General features: G+C 39.1%; 1 protein-coding gene across 2 annotated transcripts in view; it reads left to right on the top strand.

The window, feature by feature from the left end:
* Positions 1 to 20,630, top strand: part of LOC143036767 (metalloreductase STEAP3-like) — a 114,443-nt gene that overhangs the window by 32,047 nt on the left and 61,766 nt on the right. Inside the window, exon 1 of one of the 2 annotated variants that reach the window (XM_076204477.1) lies at positions 18,640 to 18,769. The exons of the other annotated variant lie outside the window; for it this stretch is intronic. The gene's annotated coding sequence lies outside the window, so the exon portion shown is untranslated. Of the gene's footprint in view, positions 1 to 18,639; positions 18,770 to 20,630 lie in introns of those variants that run through there. 2 annotated transcript variants of the gene reach the window in all.

Here is a 20,630-nt window from a genome sequence, read left to right as displayed (position 1 = left end):
GTATTCCACTACAAGGAATGTTACGTTGTTTCAGGTTCATGACCAAAAATCCATAAATCATCACCTGTTATGACATTGGAGACGAAACCGAGGGTCATCTTTGTGGCTGAGTTCCTCCCAAACTGCAACGCCATTGCCTTTTGATCACCAGTGGTTAATCATGGCACGAATTTCTCACCTGTGGCGTCTATACATTGGCACATTTAGATATTTACATATTAAGATGTTTCTCTGTGTAGACACATGTTTCTACATTTTCACATTTCTACACTTCCACATTTTTACATTCACATATTTACGCATTTACATATTTACATACTACCACTACGCCAAGAAGCCGTGTGTGTGTGTGTGCGTGTGTGTGTGTGTGTATCCGTCCGAGCCTCTTCTCGGTAAGTGGGAAACGTATCTATGGCATTTAGTTCAGGTGGGCCAGATGGCCGACGGCAAGACCTCCCGTGTCTGAAATCGTCGGTTGTCGTCGTCCTCCCTTCCGAGACGAGGAGGAGGAAAAGGGACGGCAGAGAAGAGGCTCTTTGGGATACGGCCGACGTCGTTCCCGTTCCTATGGTCCGTTGCTCTGAATGTGGGATGAACGACGTAACGGTCGACTTAATGACGATAATCGTGATATGGTTACCTTTGTCCCCGAGCTGGACTACCTCGAGATCCTCTGCCCTTAACGGTCGGAGGAGTCTACAGCAGAATCAGAAGAACATGACCATTCATTCATTCATTCATTCATTCATTCATTCATTTAAATAAATAAATAAATAAATAAATAAATAAATAAATAAATGTATAAATGTGTAAATGAATAATTAAGTAAATGAATAAGTGAATAGATGAATAAGTGAATAAATGAATAAATGAATAAATGAATAAATGAATAAATGAATAAATGAATAAATGAATAAATGAATAAATGAATAAATGAATAAATGAATAAATGAATAAAATAAATAAAATAAATAAAATAAATAAATAAATAATAAATGAATAAAAAATATATATAGATAAATAACAACAGCAACAACAACAACAATAAATGATGATAATAATAAACACGGGGAAATGGAGAAAACAAGTGGACATAAACTGAAGTGATTTTGAAGGGAAAGAAAAGTCGTGTCGCAGGACGACAGCTAAAGTGTAAAAACAAATGTCGACGGCCATCACGATATCTCTAAACGGTGTCTGAATATCCCCCATCTTCTGAAGGGGCGTCTGTGACCAATTATCGATGTTCTGAAATGGAAGACTTTATAAAATCCATTTTACAATATTTGACATTCTTCAAGCAGTTTCTTTCGTAGTTTTGGGTTTCCCAAATACTCTGTTCTGAAACGGAAGACTTCAAAAAATCCATTTTAGAATATTGGACGTTCTTCAAGTAGTCTCTTTCGTGGTTTTGGGTTTCCCAAATACTCCCTTTCAGAACATTGGGGGTTGTTCGGATCCACTGCTCTAAAACAGTGGTGGATGATCAAATACTTTACATCTGAACATTGGAATTGTTCACGAACTCTGTTTCAGAACATTGGGATATCTCAAATACTCATTTATAGAACATTTGGGTTTCTCAAATATTCCATATCAGAAAACTGAAGGAGTAATCAAGTAGTCCACATTAGAACAATAAGTGTTACTCAAAAACTCTATTTCCGAACTCAAATACTCTACACGAGAACATTCAGGTTTCTCAAGTGTTCTGTTTAAGAACATTGGGGATGTTCAAGCATTCCACTTCAGAACATTGAGGCTGCTCAGATACTTTATGTCAGAGCATTTGGGATTGTTCAAATGACCCACAGGAACACCAGGAATAGTTCAAATGCTCCACAGGAGCACCAGGAACTGTTCAAATGTTCCACAGGAACACCAGGAATTGTTCAAATACTCGTTCACCGTTTGTTTTCCCTGTTTTCTCGACTCGCTCTTCTGTTGGTACAGTCCACTCTTGACCACCGTTTTTTGTTGACACTTTTTTTTTTTTTTTTTTTTGCGCGCGCGGCATAGCGCCTTCATATTTACTCTCAGAGATGTGCAGTGAGGCTGAGCTGTGGGGTGAAGCAACTGTCTGTTTACGTGCGACATTTTTTTTTATTCCCGCGCAAGTCTAATTTTTGGAATATCTACCCAAACATCAACTCGTCCCTCATCTTAGGTTTCAGCAAAAGGCAGCTCGTGTATTCAACTGTAATCAACTGAGTGTCAATTTTCCTGTTAGCAACGAAATTGTGAGCGTTGGTTTCCGAATAAAACAAATCCAAAAATTTTATTCTCAAGACTAAACTCAACTCCTTCCAATTCTTATCCAGCATCGCTGTACGTAAATGGTTTTGTATGATTGGATACTAATTTCCACAAAAATATAGATAAATAGGTAAATAAAAAATATTATAAAATAAATAAAACAAAATAAACAAAATAAATAAAACAAATGAAACAAATGAAATATAAAAAATAAATAAAATAAATTAGATAAATGAAATAAATAAGATAAATAAGATAAATAAGATAAATAAGATAAATAAAATAAATAGAATAAATAAAATAAATAGAATAAATAAAATAAACAAAATAAACAAAATAAACAAAATAAATGAAATAAATGAAATAAATGAAATAAATAAAATAAATAAAATAAATGAAATAAATAAAATAAATAAAATAAATAGAATAAATAAAATAAATAAAATAAATAAAATAAATAAAATAAATAAAATAAATAAAATAAATAAAATAAATAAAATAAATAAAATAAATAAAATAAATAAAATAAATAAAATAAATAAAATAAATAAAATAAATAAAATAAATAAAATAAATAAAATAAATAAAGTAAATAAGAAATAAAATAAATAAAATAAACCAAGTAGAAAAATAAAACACATAAACACATAAAACACATCATATAAATAAAATAAATGAAATAAATATAATGAATAAAATAAATAATAAAACAAGTAAAATAAATAAAGTAAATAAAAACAATAAAACTAAAAAAATAATAAAAAATAAAACTAAAAAATAAAACAAATAAAACACATAAAACACATAATATATAAAAAAAAAAAAAAAAATAAATAAATACAATAAATAAAATAAATAAAATAAATAAAAAAAATAAAATAAATAAAATAAATTAAATAAATAAAATAAATAAAATAAACAAAATAAGTAAATAAATAAAATAAATAAAATAAATAAAATAAATAAAATAGATAAAATAAATAAAATAGATAAAATAAATAAAATAAATAAAATAAATAAAATAAATAAAATAGATAAAATAGATAAAATAGATAAAATAGATAAAATAGATAAAATAGATAAAATAGATAAAATAAATAAAATAAATAAAATAAATAAAATAAATAAAACAAATAAAATAAATAAAATAAATATAGATAAATACCTAAGCAAGATGCTGTAATGATTATAATTTATCTTATATTATTTGTTTCTGTTTTGTTATCATTTGTCTGTCTGATTTTCATTTATTATTTGTTATATGTCACTTCATTATTATTTACTATTTACCTGTTTGTTTATAATTTAACTATACCTATGCATTTATTTATCTATTTTATTTTTTATTTACAATTTCATAGTTTTTATTTTTTATCATATTATTATTATTTTTTTTTTCGCATCCGACCTAGATATGGACCAAAAGGTCTCCTGTCGGCATGCTCCGCCTTTGTAATCCTTTGTAAAAAAAAAAAAAAAAAAAAAAAATAAATAAATAAATGAATAAATAAAATAAAATAAACAAATGAATAAATAAAATAAATTAAATAAATAAAATAAATAGAATAAATAAAATAAATAAAATAAAAAATAAAATAAATAAAATAAATAAAAATAAAATAAATAAAATAAATAAAATAAATAAAATAAATAAAATAAATAAAATAAATAAAATAAATAAAATAAATAAAATAAATAAAATAAATAAAATAAATAAAATAAATAAAATAAATAAAATAAATAAAATAAATAAAATAAATAAGATAAATAAAATAAATAAAATAAATAAAATAAATAAAATAAATAAAATAAATAAAATAAATAAAATAAATAAAATAAATAAAATAAATAAAATAAATAAGATAAATAGAATAAATAGAATAAATAGAATAAATAGAATAAATAGAATAAATAGAATAAATAAATAAATAAATAAATAAATAAATAAATAAAACAAATAGAATAAATAGAATAAATAAAACAAATAAAATAAATTAAATAAATGAAATTAATAAAACAAATAAAATAAATAAAATAAATAAAATAGATAAAATAGATAACATAACTAAAATAAATCAAATAAATAAAATAGATAAAATAAATAAAATAAATGAAATAAATGGAATGAATAAAATAAAAAATAAATAAAAATAAATAAAATAAATAGAAATAAATAGAATAAATAAATATAGATAAAATAAATAGAAATAAATAGAATAAATAAAAATGAAATAAGATAATGGCAATAAATATTAACGTCTGTCCCGGCCTTCGTTCTGCCGCAGTCCCCCCTTAACACCCCGTCGCGTGCCAAGAGGCACTTGTCCTTTCACTTTGGTTGTGACCAGACGGTTTTGTTCGGCTGCACGTGACCCCTTTGACGCCAGAGAGTTAAAGTTACCCCTCAGTTGACCCCTTCCATAGTGAGAATCATTTATCTTTGCATTCTGGCTGCCCCCAAGGTATTTTGTTCAGTTACACGCGAACCCTTGTGAACCAAAAGAGTCGAATCTCTCCTTGGTTTCCTCTGTGATCTCCGCCTCTACGGCTTTGATGTTGCTCCCAAGGACGGAAACATTGATATGTAATTAATCATCTTCGTATCTTCCAAAACGGTGACGCCTCTCACATATTTCAGTATCTGATGACCGGCAAGCGATTTCATTCAGCAAGACGGGCATTTCTGTGACAAAGGAATTCAAACAGTCTCGGATAATGACATTTTTTTTGTAAGAAGATAAAATGTGCACGTTCATTTAGGTCAATTTTTCCTTATTTTTCTTTCCGTTTTTGACAGTCATTGGGGCAGCGCGACATCTTCCTTATGACGCAAAGAAATGCAAACAAGAGCAGTTCCAAGAGGACCTCGCGAGTCTCTTTGTTTTAGAATTACGTTCACGTTTCTCTGCATACACGCACGTGCACACACGCACACGTACACACACGCTTCGAGTCGTTACTCCAACTTTCATGGGCGGGGAGTTGGGTGTGTGTGTGCGTGTAAGGTCAAAGCATTACCCATAGATCGGTCATACGAGTTCTGAACTCTCTTCCGGGAGGGAAATAAATGTCGATCACGAGTCCAACACGTGTTCCAAAGACCAAGGTGAATCACACACACACACACACACACACACACACACACACACACACACACACACACACACACACACACACACATATACACACTGGCCTGACGCAGTGGTAGCGTCAGCGGCCGCCACTACGGCGGTCCGAGCTCGAATCCTAGCCAGGGCTGAAATAATTTTAGTATCGCTGCGCTGCGAGTTGCTACTCCAACTCTCGTGGGCGGGGAATTGGATGCGTGTGTGCGTGTAAGGTCACAGCATTACCCACAATATATTATTTACTTGCTCCGGTGGGTTTTGGACCTCTTGAAGATCCGTCACACTAAATACCGACCACAAGCGTCCACAACCGACCACAAGCGTCCACAACCGACCACAGGCGTCCACAACCGACCACAGGCGTCCACAACCGACCACAAGCGTCCACAACCGACCACAAGCGTCCACAACCGACCACAGGCGTCCACAACCGACCACAGGCGTCCACAACCGACCACAGGCGTCCACAACCGACCACAAGCGTCCACAACCGACCACAGGCGTCCACAACCGACCACAAGCGTCCACAACCGACCACAGGCGTCCACAACCGACCACAGGCGTCCACAACCGACCACAGGCGTCCACAACCGACCACAGGCGTCCACAACCGACCACAGGCGTCCACAACCGACCACAGGCGTCCACAACCGACCACAGGCGTCCACAACCGACCACAAGCGTCCACAACGGACCACAGGCGTCCACAACCGACCACAGGCGTCCACAACCGACCACAGGCGTCCACAACCGACCACAGGCGTCCACAACCGACCACAGGCGTCCACAACCGACCACAGGCGTCCACAACCGACCACAGGCGTCCACAACCGACCACAGGCGTCCACAACCGACCACAAGCGTCCACAACCGACCACAGGCGTCCACAACCGACCACAAGCGTCCACAACCGACCACAGGCGTCCACAACCGACCACAGGCGTCCACAACCGACCACAGGCGTCCACAACCGACCACAGGCGTCCACAACCGACCACAGGCGTCCACAACCGACCACAGGCGTCCACAACCGTCCACAACCGACCACAACCGACCAAAACCGACCACAACCGACCACAGGCATCCACAACCGACCACAGGCATCCACAACCGACCACAACCGTCCACAACCGCCCACAGGCGTTGTATACACGGGCAAATGCGTTTTCTGCAGATCCGTCAGACCTCAGCATCTTTTTCTGTCTTGTGAAAGGTAAACACTTTTCTGGGTCGTCTCCATCCCTCTTCCCCACCACCTCCTCCTCCTCCTCCTCCTTCGAGCTATCATAAGAACATAAGAATGAAGGAGACTACAAGAGACCATGAGGCCTACACTAGGCAGCTCCATGTCCATGACCACCTGTCATCCCCATCCATCCATCTCGTTCGAGGTCTTCCTGTTGGTCTTCTCACCTTCCACGCATGCGTTCATCGTCTTTCTTGGTATTCTGTTCTCCTCCATGCCCTGCCCCTCTTACAAAGGATTACAAAGGCGGAGCATACCGACAGGAGACCTTTTGGTCCATATCTAGGTCGGGTGCGAAAAAATTATAATAATGATAAATAAATGAACAAATAAATGTATAAGTAAATAAATGAATAAATAAATACATAAATAAATGAACAAATAAATAAATATATGAATATATAGATACATGAATAAATAAACAACTAAACAAGAAAAAAAATGAATAAATAAAATAAACAAATAAGTAAAAACCATAATAATGTAAATAATACTAAATAAATAAACAGATAAATAAATAAATGAATAAGTAGATAAATCTAAGTTTATTTCACTTAACAGTATCTATAATTAATTTTCGTTTACCAGTCTCTTGCCTAAGTTCCAAGTTGTGCAATCTTCTCCATCACAATATATATGGAACAAAATGACAAGAGAATCAACTCGAAGACCAAAATACCAACACGGTGTTACAAAAAAAGAAAAGAAAAGAAATTATGTATCCCGGAACCAAGTCCCATTAGGATCATAAACCACCAGATAATGAGACCCATATGCGTCACTCGGAGCCATTGCACAGTCTACTAACTCCCTGGAAGCTCTTCTCGGGATTATTCTTCCCTTTGCTTCGGCATCGTTCAGGTCCAATTCCCCCTCGATGGCCGAGTTCCCGGTAATCCAGGATAGAAGGGGAGACGTTGGTTCCACGTCAACGACGTTGCCAACCAAGACAGGAATCACACTCGTAAGCGTTGTTGGCGAACAGGAACAGCTTCGGTGCGATGGAGCTCGACAAAGGAGAGTGTAATGGTGACATGTAATATTCCTTGTGTGTTGTACATACGTATTTGTCATATTGTTTATTCATTGCTGTATATTTAATGTATTATCGTGAGAACTAAGCGTTCATGTTAAGCGTGTATGTTTTTCCCGCCAAGTCTGAGCTTGGTGGCGTGGCTTGGCGTCGGAGTCTACACTTACGAAGAGACCGCACGCTTGTTTCTGTAGTGCTTTCTCACATTGTGACTAATACAGCGTTTACAAAGGATTACAAAGGAGGAGCATGCCAACAGGAGACTTTTTGGTCCATACTATGTCGGATGCGGAAAAAACATAATAATGATAGATAAAAATATATAAATAAAAATCATAATATAGATTATAATAAATAAATGCATAGGTATAGTTAAATAATAAACCAACAGGTAAATAGTAAATAACACTAAATTGACAAATAACTAATAAAAATGAAAAGCAAATAATAATAAACAGACAAATAATAACAAACATATGATGTGCATATGTTATGCGTGTGCTTGTCTGCATTGTGGCTCTTGCAATCTGCGTCGCCGCCGCCCGAGGGCGAGCCGGGAGGACCTCTCTGCTCGGACCTCGGGACGATCGTGCCCGGCAGAAGCTACTTCGACCGAGAAGACCGGAGGGGCACCCCTTCGAGACCTTTTGCCACGACGGCGACGACGCGGGGACGACGACCTCCGGAAACGGCGAAACAAGTGACAGGAAGGGGATAATGTGTCTACTGAGTATGTAAGGTAGGCATCCCTCAGCTCTAGCCGGGCGGGTTCCTTCGACCCGGCGAAGCCAAGGCAAGGAGACTTCGCCGGGGCAGGGCTGCGTAGTTGTCGAAGGACTAGAAGGAACCGCTCGTCGCCGAAGTATTTTGTTATATTTTGTTTTACTCTTCAAGATCCCAAGGCCGGAGGATAACATAGGACAGCGCGCAGAAAACCATCGACCATCGCCATTACCAAAGCCATTATCGAGTCCGCGCGAGCCCATGAAAAACGGGCTATGTAACTGCGGACAAAGAGTTAAAAAACGGGCTATATAACTGCGGACAAAGAGTTTGTGTTTACCATGCCCGCGCGAGCCCATGAAAGACGGGCTCTATTGACTGCGGGCACTGCTTTTGCCATCATCGTCGCCATTAGAAGACAGACAGACGTCTTGGCGCTCTTTTCGCCGTAACTGATCCGGGAGGATCGGGACGTTCCCCTCAGCTGAATAAAATCGCCTGGCGGCTGTCAGAAGGAAAGGCATCGAGGATGAGCGGATCTTGGAGTCTGTGGAACTACTAAAGAAACTCAAGAGGTCCAACAAGTGCCTCCTCCTCCTCCTCCTCCTCCTCCTCCTGCTTTTCAGGAAAAAAATGACGCGAAATGTAAAGTCGATCGTTAATATATTGTCATGCTAACAAATGATTGATGATGATGATGATGATCATGATCATGATGATGATGATGATGATGATCATGATGATCATGATGATGATCATGATGATGATCATGATGATCATGATGATGATCATGATGATCATGATGATGGTGATGATGATGACAATGATGATGACAATCATGATGACAATCATGATGACAATCATGATGACAATCATGATGATCATAATCATGATGATGATGATGATGATGGGGAGAGAGAGAGAGAAGAGAGAAAGAGGAGAGCATTTATTTTCACGTAAACATTTTCTCATGATCTTCATGAATTGTGTGATCTTATTTTCACGTGTGGTTAGCGTGTCTGAACGTCTTGTACATTTGTACTTTTAAACAGAACTTGTAGACATGGACCAAAAATGATACGAAAACCGCAGAAGGAAGAGGTAAATCAAAGAAAGAAAAAAGGGGTGCATGCCTGCTTGCCTGCGTACCGGAACGTAGCATCCAAGGTCGAATGATAAAATATTGAGTTTGAGTCGACACGGTGGTGGCCAAAGACTCCATGGAAAGATTGTCACCTACGCTGAATAATTCTTCTTCTTCTTCAGGAAACTCTGACGCTGCACCCAACCAACCAGTCAGCCAATTAGCAGCCGGAACACTCTGCTACGTCTACCATGAGTGAGACTTACGGTGGTATTCTTAAAAAATATATATCTCTTTATATAAATATTATACTCGTATATATCCTTGGAAGGGAAAGATTTACATAAGGAAATATGTTTCTAAAGAATACCATCGTAAAATTCTGACGGTGGTATTCTTAAAAAAAAACTTACATAAATCCTTGGAAGGGAAAGATTTATATAAGATTTATATAAGGATTTTTTTTTCTTTAAGAATACCATCGATGATTTCTTCGCTGTTGCCAGCGCGGCTGCCTTGTGAAACGAGGTTATCATCCATAGCCATTGTAATGGTTGCGTAGAATATTCTTTGTGTTGTATATATGTATTTGTAATATTGTTTATTTATTATTATTGTAAGATACATTATCAGTATCGTCATCGTCTCCACTACCATCACTACCATCACCAACAAGAACAACAAAAGCAACAACAGAACCGACAAAGAACAATAATAACAAAAACAACAACGCCAAGGAGACGAAAGAGAACGAGAAGAAAAACAAAAATATTGGTGTGAGCCATGTAAAGTTGTAGGAAGGTACGACGCCATGCTGGCGTCAAAACATATAGAGAGACCTGTAGTTTCTAGAGATAATGAGTCCTTCCCTTACAGAGACAGACACACACACACACACACACACACACACACACACAGACACACACACACACACACACACACACACACACAGTACAGTATATATTATACATTATATTGTATACATTATAGTGAGAACCAAGTGTTCATTTGAGCGTGTATGTTTTCCCGCCAAGTCTGAGAGTGGTCGCGTCGCTTAGCGTCAGTCTTGATTTTGCTTACGAAGCGACCGCACGCTCGTTTTTGTAGTGCTTGTAACTAATACAATATTTGTCATTAATGCATTATTTGACTATTTTATTGGCCACCCCGATTTTCCATAATATAATCGAATTGAACACGCCCAGTCCAAGCAGGGATGTGGAAAATGCACTACCACAAAAGGTAATAAAAACATGACAAAACGTTGGGATAAATCTATATGGAAGCAAAAGATCAGCCGAGATCTTGATTTGTAAACACCGATGTAGTGCTGTCGTGGTTAAACGTCTTAGTTGGCAAACACTCAACGATAAAAAATAAAGACAAAAATAAAAGAGAGAAGACAGAATCAAGATGATGGACAAACTGGATGGTGATGATACGAAGGCCAGGTCAGATGGAAGAGAAATGACGGGAGTTCTGAGAAGATGGATAACAAGTCCAGGGGAAAGAGAACTTGGAAGAAGCCTCACAGTAGCATATCGATAGCCTCGGAGCATAATTAGCTTAGCGCTGGTGGCAGAATTGTCTTAGCTTACTTATCCGCTGATTAGCGTGACTAACCAGTGGAAATCCGTCACCAAACTCTTACAGGAGAGAAGTTCACATCTTTATGAACAGCCACCACAGGAATTGTGGGAAAATGATATTCCACATCGTTTCCGATTCATAAAAAGCTGCATTTAATGCGGCTAAGCTAAGTATGCTGCGAGGCTATCGATATGGTACTATGGCAGCAGCATTCCTAAGACCGGGGCCTGGAATGAGGCTTAATGTCAAGAAATGCTTTCAGGTATATCTATTAATCGACCCGATATGATTAAAGTGTGTTAAAAACCCCAGGTGTGTAACTTTATCTGTAAAGAATTGAATTTGGAGTCAGTGTAAGTGAAAATTCTTGGGGACAATACTCTGTTAGATACTTTAATGGATAATATAATGTCTCAGAAGGTCAATGATGCGACAAATATAAGAGAAGACGACACACCAAGGTGAATTGACAGCCCGATCCTGGTGACTCCTTAAAGGTATACATGTCCCATAGAAAATATTTATTGAGTAGGTCTTGAATTTTTCTTTTTCGTTTAGGAATGTCCCCTGTGGGGCTACAAGGAGAAGGATGCCTAGTCCCACTCCCCGTCCCTTTCTTCTCGCCTCTTACGATCCAAGTGGAAATACTTGGTGGCAGTATTCTTTCTCCCCGCCACAGGGAATTCCCCCACAGCAGAAAATGAATACTCAGAGAAATGGTACAGGACAGCAGCAAGGGGTTGGGGGACAGCATAACGGAGGGACAGACGTAGTATAAAAGTGTCATCATTTCTCTATGAAGAGTTTTCCTCCATCATAGACAAAATGATGTGTGGCTCTGGTCCGTAGGGGCGCCCCATATAGACCCTAAAGTATCAACTGCATGCTACATTGCCACAATAACAAGTAGCCAATACCCCAGACGGGGTACTGTAGATGAAGATATAGATCCAAGAAATCAATTTCGCAGACAAGGCAGATAAAAGAAAATAAAGATAATGACAGGTTTGGGGAATTTTACTGAAGAAGTAGGCTTGATGACATTTATGAATACAAGCAAAGATGCGACTCTGCTGAGTGTTGCAATGGATGGTACAATGTCCCAGCTAGTTAAAGATGCGACGAGGGTAAGAGGAGACGACGCACCATCATTAAAACAAAGATCAGTGGAAGGAGTGGATGAAATTGACAGGGAAGATTTTATGGTCTGGGTTGGAAAAAGTATCACGAGGACACGGGAGGATTGAAAAAGACGGCAAACCCAAAAAGATTTGTCAGTTTATGTAACAGACTCCAGCGCATTTTCTTCTTTTTGTCCCGTTCGGCTGGTTTCGTCGGGCTAGATATCTTCCTCGGTTCTTGCATTATCCCCAGCTTCTTACGTCCTTGCCATTATGGCTAATTCCTGCCACGTAATGTCGGGGGTTGCTATGTATGAGGTGGCTTCCTGTACATCATAATTGTGTTAATATAATTGGTTGCAAACAAACACGCACGCAAGCACACACACACACACACACACACACACACACACACACACACACGACTCAATGGCGCAGTGGTAATGTTCGCAACTGCTGTTACAGCGCTCCGTGTTCGAATCCCACCCGGCGCTGAAATAATCTCAGTATTGCTGCGCTGCTAGTCGTTACTCCAGCTCTCGTGGGCGGGGAGTTGTGTGTGTGTGTGCGTCCCAGGTCACATTATTATCCAAAGATCGGCCATACATGAACTCTGAACTCTCATCCGGGAGGGTAATAGCTGTCGATCACGAGTCCCACACGTGATCCAAGACCATGTCGGGGGTTGCTATGTATGAGGTGGCTTCCTGTACATCATAATTGTGTGAATATAATTGGTTGCAAACAAACACGCACGCAAGCACACACACACACACACACACGACTCAATGGCGCAGTGGTAATGTTCGCAAATGCTGTTACAGCGGTCCGAGTTCGAATCCCACCCGGCGCTGAAATAATCTCAGTATTGCTGCGCTGCTAGTCGTTACTCCAGCTCTCGTGGGCGGGGAGTTGTGTGTGTGTGTGCGTCCCAGGTCACATTATTATCCAAAGATCGGCCATACATGAACTCTGAACTCTCATCCGGGAGGGCAATAGCTGTCGATCACGAGTCCAACACGTGATCCAAGACCATGGTGGTGAACACACACACACACACACACACACCTAAACATTGCACACAATCGACGTATTTCCGATGACGTAAATCGCTGTGATATTTCATTAAGATTCTTGTGCTGATTACGTCAATACTGCAAGCCCTGTGCTGATTAGGACCCAGAGGGCCGGACGTGACCCTCGAGGAGCATTTGCGATCCACTTCATCTTTATCAGGTTGGATGAGGTCAGTTGTGTATTCTGAGCGTCGTTTCTCATCACAGTGAAGTCTCCGTCACGACCTTACGGAGACCTCTGGCGGAGATTTTCTGAACTAATCGCGACGAACAGTTCCGTTTTGGCCGGATGATGATCTAAGTGGAATGCGGTTCTTCGGATTTGTTTTCTTTTCTCCCTTCACATTAACGTTCGTATTTCGTCAAAGTTGCAATTATAACGAGGAAAGTCATTTTAGGCTTTTAGCTACAAAACTAATGCCAACTAGTCATATTAAAAACAGGATAAATAATTTCAAGAAACAGACGAACACAGGGAGGCTCGGAGGAAACTTTATGAAAATCTTCTATCTCTCTGTACATATACCGGTATTTCCAAGCCCTCTGGAGCACTGCAATGCTGCTTGGTGGGGAGCCAGCTTCTCCTCGCCTCGCCTCGACTCCCCAGCAACAGATTCCTGTACCTAATCAGAGCCGAGGAAGGGTGAGGGGTGGGGGGGGGGAACAGCAGCAGCAATAGGAGGTCACGAACCCGGTACAATGCAGTGGAGAACTAGCGCGTGACACTCACGGTTAGAACGTGAGATTATCCCAGAGGTTGGTAGGAAAAGTGTCGAAGTTAGGATGCACTTCGTATGCGTTTCCAAGATTGAGGATTCACTTATGTAAATGTTCACTAAAGCAGTGTATTGTTATGTCTACCTATCATTTTCTCTAAATGCCTACCTATGTTTGTGTGCGCTTAACAATTTATTAATTCATCAATTATTCAATTAACTGATTAACGAATTAGTTGGTTATTGTCTTTATTGACTTATCTATTCATTCATTTATCTATTTATTTACTTACTTATCTATTTTTCCTTCACTTGACCTCGCTATGGACCAATGTGATGATTATTGTAGTAAAAGGACAAATGATAATAGTCGTAATTTGATTGTACCATGATTTGCGAATTCATGTTCCTTCTCCTTAATGTAATTTTCAGTATCACCATCGTCTACACTACCATCACTATCATCACCAACAAGAACAACAAAAGCAACAACAGAACCAACAAACAACAATAATAACAAAAACAACAACGCCAAGGAGACGAAAGAGAACGAGAAGAAAAACAAAAACATTGGTGTGTGCCATGTAAAGTTGTAGGAAGGTACAACGCCATGCTGACGTCAAAACATATAGAGAGAGACCTGTAGTTTCTTGAGATAAGGAGTCCTTCCCTTACACAGACAGACACACAGACAGACACACACACACACACACACAGACAGACACACAGACACACACACACACACACACACACACACACACACACATACACACACACACACACACACACACACACACACACACACACACACACACACGCACACGCGCGCGCGCGCGAACCGCCCCCATTCATAGCACTGATGAGGACGACGATACAATGGAAGGTCAAGCTCGAGGTCTCCTCTTCTGCAGCGTCGAGGTCACGACGTCACTCATCTTCGCCTCAGAGTCAGGGATTTCTCATCGTGGTGGAATGCGCGCGCACACGCACACACACACCAACACACGGCTTGACGGCGCAGTGGTAGCGTTCGCGACTACTAACCCAGCGGTCCGAGTTCGCATCCCGCCCAGGGCTGAAATAATTTCAGTATCGCTGCGCACCCCACAACTCTCGTGGTCGGGGAGTTGGGGGGGGGGGGTGCGTGTCAGGTCACAGCATTACACATATATGAACTCTGAACTTTCTTCCGGGAGGGTAGTAGCTGTCGATGACGAGTCCAACACGTGATCCAAGACCATGGTGAATCGCATATATCCAGCATAAAGGATTCGATGAAATTCCGATACATACTGCGTCCCACGCGAGTGGAACTACATGGTCGTGTTCTACGTCGTTGGATCGTCGAGGCACAATAATATGGTCATTGCTGTATAATAAGCAGTCGCTTAGGCAAAGGTTCGAATCCCAGTGGGGAAGTTAATTATATATATATATATATATATATATATATATATATATATATATATATATATATACATATGTATATTCAAAGAGAACTGTGATGTGGTAAAGCCCTACGTGTCCATTCTATATAAAAAAAAATTCAACTTCACTTTGAAGATGAGCCCTTAGATGATTGTAGGGCTTAACCACGCACAAGTAATAATAGCGCTACTGGTGAAGTTTTTAGATTTGTCTTGTTGTATTTTGTTTTTAAGATACGTTTTCTTTGTGGACTTCCAGCTGACGCCTGCAGGAGCATATGTGAGGACTCAAAATACGAATAGTATTAACGTTTTTATAACCTTATAATGGTGAAAATTGTTGCAGAAATAAATCAAGTTAGGTAGTTTTGTAGCTGTTACTTTTTATCATTACACTAATGACTGCTAGTATGTAACTGGGGCTATCTTTATTTTATCGGTGACAATTCCTTTGGTTATGTCCGCTGATATGCGTGACGTCAGGTCGTTGTTACATAAAGAAATGAAGTAAGATAGTTTTGTAGCTGTCACTTTTTCATTACACTAATGACTGCTAGAGATTGTGTAACTGGGTGGGTACATTTGTTTTATCGATTAGAATTCCTTTGGTTATGTCCGCTGATACGCGTGACGTCAAGTCGTTATCATTTGTATTTTTGTAGCGTCTGGCTCGGCAATGACCTCAATTACTGTAGAATGATTACTACTATTATAGTCATGCTTCTCTACATTATTACTGAAAGATATTTTTAGAACAAGCTTGTAGCTGGAATGTCGACAATTTCTTTGCTTTCCTAGTTAACGTCTAACTACATAGTCTTTATATACTGTTGTCATGCTTCTCTACATCATTACTGAAAAAATTACATAAAACACTTGTTGCTAGAATGATGACAATTTGCTATCTTTCCTAAGTGACGTATAACTACAGTCTTTATTCTTACTATTGGTTTGTTACGTATTCAAACCATCATTGGTATTATCATGACTATCGTTACACTTCTCACGAAGAGGAAATGGAAGAAGAAATGAAAGAAGAAGAAATGGAAGAAGAAGAAATGGAAGAAGAAGAAATGGAAGAAGAAGAAGAAGAAATGGAAGAAGAAGAAGAAGAAGAAGAAGAAGAAGAAGAAATGGAAGAAGAAGAAGAAGAAGAAGAAGAAGAAGAAATGGAAGAAGAAGAAGAAGAAGAAGAAGAAGAAGAAATGGAGGAAGAAGAAGAAGAAGAAGCAGAAGAAGAAGAAGCAGAAGAAGAAGATGGCGAAGATGACGAAGAAGAAGAAACAAGGAAGAACGAGGAGGAGGAAAAGAGGAAGAGGGAAGAGGAGGAGTAGGAGGAGGAGAAAAACTTGATTTAAAAGATCGCAAGTTTTGTGCCACCAACAAACTTGTATACAGTGGGCCATGGTCTATGGGTCTATGTGTAATCCTCTGGTTAGATTTTTACATTATTATGATTTTTAATTATTCATTTATTTATTTATTTACCATTATATTTTTTTCGCATCCGACCTAGATATGGACCAAAAGGTCTCCTGTCGGCATGCTCCGCCTTTGTAATCCTTTGTAATGTACCTGGAAGGCACTAGTTAGTAGTTTGGACCTGCTGCCTTGCAGAAGATCCCTCTCTAGGCAGAGGCGTGCAGAGTAAACTCTGGCTTCAGATTCCTGCTACCTTCCAAAATACGGCTCTTTGGGACAAGGCCAGAAGAAGGGAAAATTTTGGGTTCTGCCACGGCATCGGCTCTCACGGGGAAGTGGAAAACCCCATCAAACAGACAGGATCTTCGGGAGTTCGGCTTTCTCGTCCGGCCGTTCCGAACTCCGTTTTCTCTGGGTTTCCCGGTCGGGGAAGCAGAGGCTGTGCAACTCTCTTCCTCCCCCTCTCCAGGATCAGTGCATGTGTTCTCGCTCGCCGATTCTGGTGATGATGAATGACGTCATACACGGCAACGAGGAACAACACTGAGTGAGCGAACGGAAGTAGTCCAAAAAAAAAAAAAAAAAACTGTCAACATACTTTTTTTTTCCTGCTACATGTCCTCTCCTCCATTTTTTTTTCAACCAGCTGTAAAAAAATCAGTTTTTGATTTTCAATTAACTGTAAAACTTCTTTGCAAGTTACCTCTTGTGCACCAGAAATTTTGCCCTTTGTTTCTCACTCTTGCTTTTTTTCTTGGTTTGGTACGTTCGAGGTGTTCCTTTCTCAAAAATCTGCGTCTCTGTTCGTGTGTGTGTGTGTTTTTGTGTATGCGTGTGTGCGTATGTATGTGCGTGAGCGTATGTGTATATATGTGTGATTCACCATGGTCTTGGATCACGTTTTGGACTCGTGATCGACAGCTATTTCCCTTCCGGAAGAGAGCTCAGAGCTCATATATGACCGATCTATGGGTAATGTTGTGACTTTACCCCCCCACACACACCAAACTCCCCACACATGAGAGTTGGAGTAACGACTCGCAGCGCAGCGATACTGAAATTGTGTATGTGTGTTATCTGAAATTGTGTATGTGTGTTTATGTGTGTTATCTGAAATTGTGTATGTGTGTTTATGTGTGTTATCTGAAATTGTGTATGTGTGTTTATGTGTGTTATTTGAAATTGTGTATGTGTGTTATCTGAAATTGTGTATGTGTGTGTGTTTGTGGTTCATCATGGTCTGGGATCATGTGTTGGACTCGTGATCGACAGTTGTTTCCCTCCCGAAACAGAGCTCATAGCTCATATATGACCCATCCTTGGTAATGCTGTGACCTTACACGCACACACGCACGCACACACACACACACACACACACTAACACACACACACACACACACACACACACACACACACACAACTCCCCGCCCACGAGAGTTGAAGTAACGACTCGCAGAGCAGCAATACTGAAATTGTGTGTGTGATTCACCATGGTCTTGGATCACCTGTTGGACTCGTGATCGACAGCTATTTCCCTCCCGGAAGAGAGCTCAGAGCTCACATTGTGTGTGTGTGTGTGTGTGTGTGTGTGTGTGTGTGTGTGTGTGTGTGTGTGTGTGTGTGTGTGTGTGTGTGTGTGTGTGTGTGTGTGTGTGTGTGTTCTGTGTGTGTGTGTGTGTGTGTGTGTGTATACACTACACGGAACCCCTCAGTGCACGCGTCCTTTGTGACATAACATAACATCGCTGAGGCATCAAAGGGGTGAAACATTCCCACTGGGTTACATAACTATCCGAGCTGACGCACGAACGAACGCACGGGGGAGTCAACCCGACTCCGCTTGAGACTGAAGAAGTCGTTTTGGGGTTCTCGCGTCGGGTGTGGGCCAGTTGTCTCTTGGCTGTGTTGAGGGAAGGACGCACCTGCCCTGCGCGACGCCGAGACCAGGTGAGTGGTCAACCACACACAAACACACGCACACTCGCTTCTTCTTGTGCCTCGCTAGTTCCGCGACTGAATCTTTGACATTTGATAACTGAACATTGTAGTCTTGGAAATGGTGGTTCCAATAGGATCATATATAATTGTTTAAGAGTGCATAATATATATATATATATATATATATATATATATATATATATATATATGTATATAATATATATATATGTATATATATATATATATATATGTATATATATATATATCAGAAAAACCCACTGGGAATTAAGAAACTTAATCCGAACGTTTTCGTCTATATGTTTCTTATTTCCCAGTGTTTTTCTGCAAATTATTGTTACGTGTTCTTGTGAATTACTGCACACGCACACACATTATTATATATATATATATATATATATATATATATATATATGTATATATATGTATATATGTATTGTGATAAGTTAAAAATGGAAAAAAAAGACAAGTGTCCTGTGAATTCCTGCCCGACGGTTCATTTGTTATCATTTCACAACATTCTTGACACCATCCTTGGTGATTTACAACCACATAAAGGTTACCCGCATGGCAACATCATTCACATACCAAACTGTTGATAAACTGTAACATTTATCATTCTCTTCTGGTCCTTTTCCAAAGTGAATTGATGTCCGGCTTATAGTTAATATTGTTTCACAGCGACGCACCAGGTTCTTACACAACCGTCTTTACTCCATGAAACATGGCTTACACAATACCTCAAACACAAACACTATTATGACCATTTCGACAACATTGACGTTTCAGATTGTTAACTTAGATCATTTGTCTTCTGCCCGGCCAGGCCACCCACCCTTGGGTCCTTTCTCTGTTGTGGGAATTAGAAAACGTGGAATCGGTTCGCTGCTGCCTTGGGTCACCTTTGTTACAGGGAGACCTTCCTCTGACAAACAGCACAGGGCAAAGCCGATCAGGAATATACTCGGAACTCTAGCCGTATCTTCCTTTTTCCACCCTCCTCATACACACACGCACGCACGCCCGCACGCACACACACTATGAATAATTTCTGTGATATCGTGGGTGACTGGTGTCCGACTATATGATTTTGCTAGGCATTTATCGAACAAATAGAAGGATCTATCAACTGAGGAGGCTCGTTGTTGAAGTATAAAAATTATATTATATATATATATATAATGTTTACATACGGACGTTTGGTCCACGACATTACGTCATCCCGGCTTAGTAGCACTTGGAGAAGTTCTTACAATTTTATTAATAACAAAATCATCAAGCTTAAATAATCCTAAACTTAAATTGATATTATGGTCAAAGGTGTGTTTAATATGACTGGATTCAATAATGTCTCTTTCTAATAAGGATCTACAAGAAATTATTACATTGGAATTATCCCAGTCAATAGGATGATTGTGGTCTCTTACATGGACAAAAAGGCCACTGGAACTTTGCCCACTCCTTACACTATATTTGTGTTGATTTATCCTAGGATAAATCAGCACAAATATAAAAAGAGACATCATTGAATCCAGTCATATTAAAGAAACCTTTGACCATAATATCAATTTAAGTTTAGGATTATTTAGGCTTGATGATTTTGTTATTGATAAAATTGTAAGAACTTCTCCAAGTGCTATTAAGCCGGGGTGACGTAACGTCATGGACCAAACGTCCGTATATGTAAACATCGGCTCTACCTGTATACACACACACACACATGTTGTAAGGTGAAATAGATGAAGACATGACACGCTACTCTAATTTTTTCCTCACTAGTTTCGTACGACGGGCAATCCAGAGATATATTGTTGTAATCCAAAATTATTACCCACTTTCAGAGATGAAGTAA

The sequence above is a fragment of the Oratosquilla oratoria genome, chromosome 21 (genome assembly GCF_046742065.1).
Source record: "Oratosquilla oratoria isolate Oo_2021 chromosome 21, ASM4674206v1, whole genome shotgun sequence".
NCBI lineage: Eukaryota > Metazoa > Arthropoda > Malacostraca > Stomatopoda > Squillidae > Oratosquilla > Oratosquilla oratoria.
This window is presented reverse-complemented; position numbering and strand designations above follow the sequence as displayed.